This window comes from Cervus canadensis, chromosome 16, assembly GCF_019320065.1.
Source record: "Cervus canadensis isolate Bull #8, Minnesota chromosome 16, ASM1932006v1, whole genome shotgun sequence".
NCBI classification, from domain to species: domain Eukaryota; kingdom Metazoa; phylum Chordata; class Mammalia; order Artiodactyla; family Cervidae; genus Cervus; species Cervus canadensis.
Genome location: NC_057401.1, coordinates 12,638,764 through 12,644,763, shown reverse-complemented (window position 1 = coordinate 12,644,763; position 6,000 = coordinate 12,638,764).

Genomic DNA, 6,000 nt, shown 5'->3' with positions numbered 1-6,000 from the left:
AAAGCCAGGTCTCTTTCATTGCCGGCAGATTCTTTACCATCCGAGTCATCAGATTAAAGCCCTAATATTTATTTATTTGAAATTTTACTGTTGACTTTTGTTTTCCTCTTATTTCATGACAGCTGTCATTTATTATCAATATTTATTGAGAGATGGAATATACAAATATAATTAAAACATGCTTCCTGGGAATTCTCTGGCTATCCAGTGGTTAGGACTCTGAGCTTCCACTGCAGGAGGCATGGGTTCAATCCCTGGTTGGAGAACTAAGATTCCACAAGCTGTGTAGCATGGCCAAAAGATAAATAAATGAAAGGAATAATAAAAAAATACATGCTTCCTGCCCTTAAGGAAATCATGATCTAGTAGAAGATAAGTATAGAGTATGCTATTATCTTTAACATGCTTCTGAAAACATTATCCTACAATACCTGTGAAGTAGGGAAGGGGGGTGATGATCTGATGTGAAGAATGACAGAACAACAGCTTGGTGATATTAAGTCCAGACTTGCACAGCTAGTAAGCGATAGACCAGAATCGGGCTTTATTTCCTGGTCCGTTCCCCTCCTACTTCCTACACCCACACTGGGTGCATCACTCCCACTTGAAGCACATTCCCAGAAAAAGGAAGTATTCTGAAGATGATTGGATTGGTTCCAGGAATGGAGGAAACTCACTAGGTTGTGGGAAAAAGAATATATTGTGATAGGGAGTAGCTTTCTTTTTTCTCTTAAAAGTCAGTGTCCAAATCTATGTCAGTCCCATAAATCATACCAGGGTGATTTTCAGGAGAACTGTTTGTTCTCTAAAAGATGTTTAGATTAGGTTTCTTTTGGGTTAGCTAGACATGAATTCTTATTTTGAGAAGGTTGTTATCCTGTTCTCAGGTAGATTTTTAAGCAAATGTTACTTGTGAGAGCTGAATAATTGTTGACATCCCCAAAGCTCAATAAATGTTTATTGAATTCTCATTTGGCAAATTATGTGATAAAATATATTTAGGCACAATTTATTATTTTTAAAAGCTTATGTTGGCTGTTCCTGGTAGGAGACACCCAAAAGGAAGCTATGTTACATGAATGTACAAAGCCCTCAGGGGGGTAGAATCCTAGAAAACAGCAGCAGCAGGGCAGACCCTGAGCTGCTTTTCAGCACTTTCCAAACCAGGATTCCACAGCCCAGTTTCATTTCCTGTGTATGAGGCTCCATACATTCCAGAGCAGCCATCAGCCGCAGTGAAGTATCTGGGCATGTACTTCTGTATCCAGAGCCACAGCGCAGAGAAATGGAGAGCATCTTTGTGTCATTATTGAGCTGCTGATCAAACAGTTCCCGAAAACTGCCTTACTTCTGGTCCTTATTGTTGGGTCGGATTGATTTGAGGCTTTTGATTATTTGCATAAAACTCAGAACGAATGAGAGAAAACTTATCTATGGTTTCGGATTGTCTGTTTTTCTTTACTCTCCTGTTAGTACAAATAACTGAGAGTTGGCCGGTTCTAGGATTTCTGGTTTGGACAGGGCCAAAGTTCCACAGTGCTATGTACAAGTTGTCAAAGTGTGTGGAGGTCCTTTCTCTGCTCTGGTCACAGACAAATGTATGAAAGTAGTGTGTGTGTTAGACTGTGGCATAAAAGTCATGGTGGCTGACATAAATTAACCAGCCCCTGGCCTGGTGCCTGGCATGAAAGCTCAATAAATATTTGTCCACTGTCTCCCTATAGGTTCAGTAAGTATTTGTTGACTACTAATGTAGATTACATTACCATTTCTTTCTTGAAACTATCACCATGAAATTAAGCACTTATTCTCATATGGCTTAAATATGTCTTATCATGTTACTTAGTATTATTTGATAAATAATATCATTGTTTGAGAAGATTACTAATTGTTACCATTTATTGTTTGCTAAGTGCTAGGATCTGTGTTAAGTGTTACACATGTTATTTCATTTCATCTTGCTAGAGTTCTATAATGTATTATTATCCTCATTTTATCAGTGAGAAAATTGAAACTGTAACTGTTCTTATATTCTAATGAAAATATTCCTAACTTTAAAATATTTAAATTAATTAATCTTTTATTTATAAACAATGTGTCTTCTTTAAGAAATCTTTCCCTATTAGAAGGCCTAAAATGTATTCATCTAAATTTTCTTCTATAAGTTTTAAAGTTTTGTTTTTGACATGTAAGACTATCTGGAGTTGATTTTTACATGTGGGATCATTTAAGGAGTCTGTTTTATCTTAGTCCCTGTGGAAAATTATTTTCTTTTCTATCTCTGTGTAGCTGAGTTTCTCTTTTCCCCACTGATATGCGTTACTAAATCTGACATATATGGGTGATCCACATAGGCATTCCCATAATGAGGTGTCACATGGCAGTTTAAAATATGCCACCTATATGCAACAATGTGAATGAATCATTGCAATATGATGGATTAATGATGAGAAGGTGTCATGAACCAAGGATTGTGATGAACTGAATTCTGTCTGTTGGAGGTCCTAGGGAAAAACAAACCAACCAACCCAGTGCTAAAAGAAGTTAAATGATTTGCCCAAGCTCACTTGGCTAGAAAAGTGGTATAACTAGAACTCAAAAATGGTTCATCCAATTCCAAATGCCAAGGTTTTCCATTAGACGGTGTGGTACAGCCAGTTCACAACATCTCTAGAAATATATCATTCCATATGAAGACATCAGCTCTTAATCATCGATTATTCCTGCTATCTCAGCTCTGGAGACATGGCTATTATACCTACTGGTAAACAGGATACCAAACGGAGTTAGAAGGCTCTAGATCTTGCTCCCTTCCTGAATCCCTGAGGTCCTCAAACCACTAGTTACCCTCCACTCCCCTACATCTTCTACCTCTGCCTCTTCTAGGCTCCTTTCCATTAGTGGTTAGGCTTGAATTCTTGAGTTTGCGTGGATATGCTTGCACCTTTGCATTTTGATTGAAGAAGCACAAAAGCCCCTTTGCCCACTGCCATATCCCCTCTCAGCGCTCAGGATGTCCTGCCAGTTCTCAGTCGTTTGTCTCCCTCTGCCTAGAAAGCCCTGCAGGAGCCAGGTTAGCTGCCTCACTGTTGCACCTGGCGTCTAGTCTCCTGACCAGCACATAGTATGCCCTCAATCAGTATTGATCTAAGGAAAGAAGAAAGGTGATATATTAGGTTACCCAAAACATTCGTGAAGATTTTTCCATAAGCACTTATGGAAGAACACAGATGAACATTTTTACAAACCCAATAGTTCCATACTTATATTTCTTTTCTAGTTTCTGTCTTCCCTTGGCTTTTAGGAGAGTCCTGTTTTAAGATGAGGGAATTTAGATGGGCAATTGGTGATTTAATAAGCCAGCATTGTTGACAAGCCCACTGTGACCATGTTTTCAGTTCTAGTAACTGGTTCTTATTTCATTCCTAGTTGATAAGCTTCTGCTTTTGATTTCAGCTCCAATAAACAGATCCCTGCCCCAGCGCCAGAGAACACATACCCTGCAATGAGCCTTGGTCCTTGACTGTTTCCCTGCCGCCCTCACCACATGCCCAAGAGGCAGTTCTGCCCTCAACCTACGGACTTCTCTGTGCAGCCTGAACCCCATCTCCCTGATGCCCTGCCCTCATCCTTATTGCTGGGGCCTGGCAGTGAGCCGCCCTACCCCACTCGTGTCGTCTCTGAGTCCACTCACTCTTCCCCATGCAAGTGCCTGCTTTCACATGCTGCTGAGCCCTGGAGGGACCCAGCCACCATCTAGGATGTCCTTAGAGTCACTGCAGGCAGAACCACCGATGCCCAGATCCTTATGTTCTACGAAGATGGAGGGATAGGAAGGCAGGAGAGAAGCAGAGAGGAAAGTCCCAGGAAACTAGCAGGAGCCAGTGTTGCTCTAGGTCCCACACCCTGACTGGAGAGAAGATTCTATCCCAGTGGGAGTGCTTGGCCCAGCTATGAAGAGTGTGAGCATGTGTTGCGGGGGAACACAACTTGTTTGTCTTCTTATCCCCAACATCTGCCGCGGAGCCTGCCATAAACAGGTTATCAGTCAGGAGATGCTATGGAGTGGCATGGACACATACCAGCCCAATCTGTGTCCCTCACACCCTATGTGACATTGAATTAGTAGGTTCACCTCTGAGCCTCAATTTTCCCATCTGTTCAATGTGGATCATAGTATTTTCATTTTGTTGTTTCAAGGAAAAAGTAATGTAATGCATTTGGGCCTGCGACATCAGTAGCCTCCAATGTTTTTTCAGCATGACCTCATATTCATAGGAAGTTTTAAATATGCATCCTGTTAGATTTTATAAATACATATAAATGACACACATGTTCTGCTACATATTTACATAGTATGTGTTTTTAATGGGTGAAACAAAAAATAAACAGATTTTCTAATATATTCTTCCTGTAACCTAATGAATAATCTTATGAAACCTTGGGGTGTGTTTATCTTCTTTGGATGGCATGACTTTAAAATCTGATATATATATATCTCCTTAAGGAGGAAGAGATAGCTCCTGAACTGCTCTTATTCACAACACTTCTGACATTAAATGCATGGGATCTTTTTCAACACTGCTTCAACCCACTGACACCAGCTGGGTATCCCACAATTCCATTACATTTTGAAACTATCTACTTGGAATTGGTGTTAGATCCTAGGAGTTAAGGGCTTAGTCCCACAAGCCAGCCCCCACTTTAGATACCAGTCACAAATCCCAGACCGTCGCTTCTGACCAATCAGCTATAAATTCAAGTGTTCTTACAACCCCCTCCTTAGGTTTGATGATTTGTTGAAATGACTCACAGAACTCAGGCAAGTGCTTTATTTGCTATTACTGTGTGTGTCTGTGTTAGTTGCTCAGTTGGGTCTGACTCTCTGCCACCCCATGGACTGTAACCCACCAGGCTCCTTTGTTCATGGAAGTCTCCAGGCAAGCATACTGGAATGGGTTGCCATTCCCTTCTCCAGGGGATCTTCCCGACCCAGGGATTGAACCCGTGTCTCCTGCATTGCAGGCAGATTCTTTACTGTATGAGCCTCTAGGGAAGCCCACTTAACTGTTACTAGTTGATTATAAAGGATAATTCAAGAATAGCCAAATGGAGGAGCTGCAGAGGTCGAGGTATGGGGGAAGGGGCACAGAACCCCCATGCTGTCTTCAGGCATGACAACTTCCTAGCACCTTGACGTGTTCACCAACCTGGAAAATCTCCAAAGTCCATTGTATAGGGGTTTTTAATGGAGGTTTCTTTACATAGGCATGATTTATTGTATCACTGGCCACTGGTTATTAAATTCAGTCTCCAGCCACTTTCCATCTCCAGAGGTGGTGGGAATGGGGCATGCACAGCAATCCAAAGTTCCAACCCTCTGATCACACGGCTGGTTCTTTTGGCAACCAGCCCCATCCTGAAGCTATCTAGGGGCCCATCAAGAGTCACCTCATTATCGTAAAACTCTGGTAAGGCTGAAAACGGCTTGTTATGAATAACAAAAGACACTCCTATTACCTCTACCCCTCAGGAAATTCTGAGGGTTTTAGAAACTCTGTCAGGAACCAGGGGCAAAGACCAAATACGTATTTCTTATTATGTCACAGACATCTATGAATCACTGTTCCTATTAGCATTTTAGTGGTTCAAAAGTAATGCCTATTGCCCACTGATATATGTCTGATCAAGTACATCATTGCAGTGGTAAAAATACGCACCATTTCTTCCTCCCCATAGGAGTCAGTAAAGTTATTTTCATATTAAATTTTTAAATGCTGATCATAAACATTTGTATTTTTCCTAAGTTGGCTCTCAAGCAGAAAAGGTTGCTCACCACTGGTTTAATGTCACTAGTAACCACATGTGTTTTTTGCCAATGTAAATTCTTAGGCTTGTTAAAGCAAAATGCTCCCTAGGGTACTCTAAACAGATGTTGTGGAGGCATTACCCACATCAACAGAGGAAGCTTCACTCTTCTTTTTGCTCCATCAAAGAAGT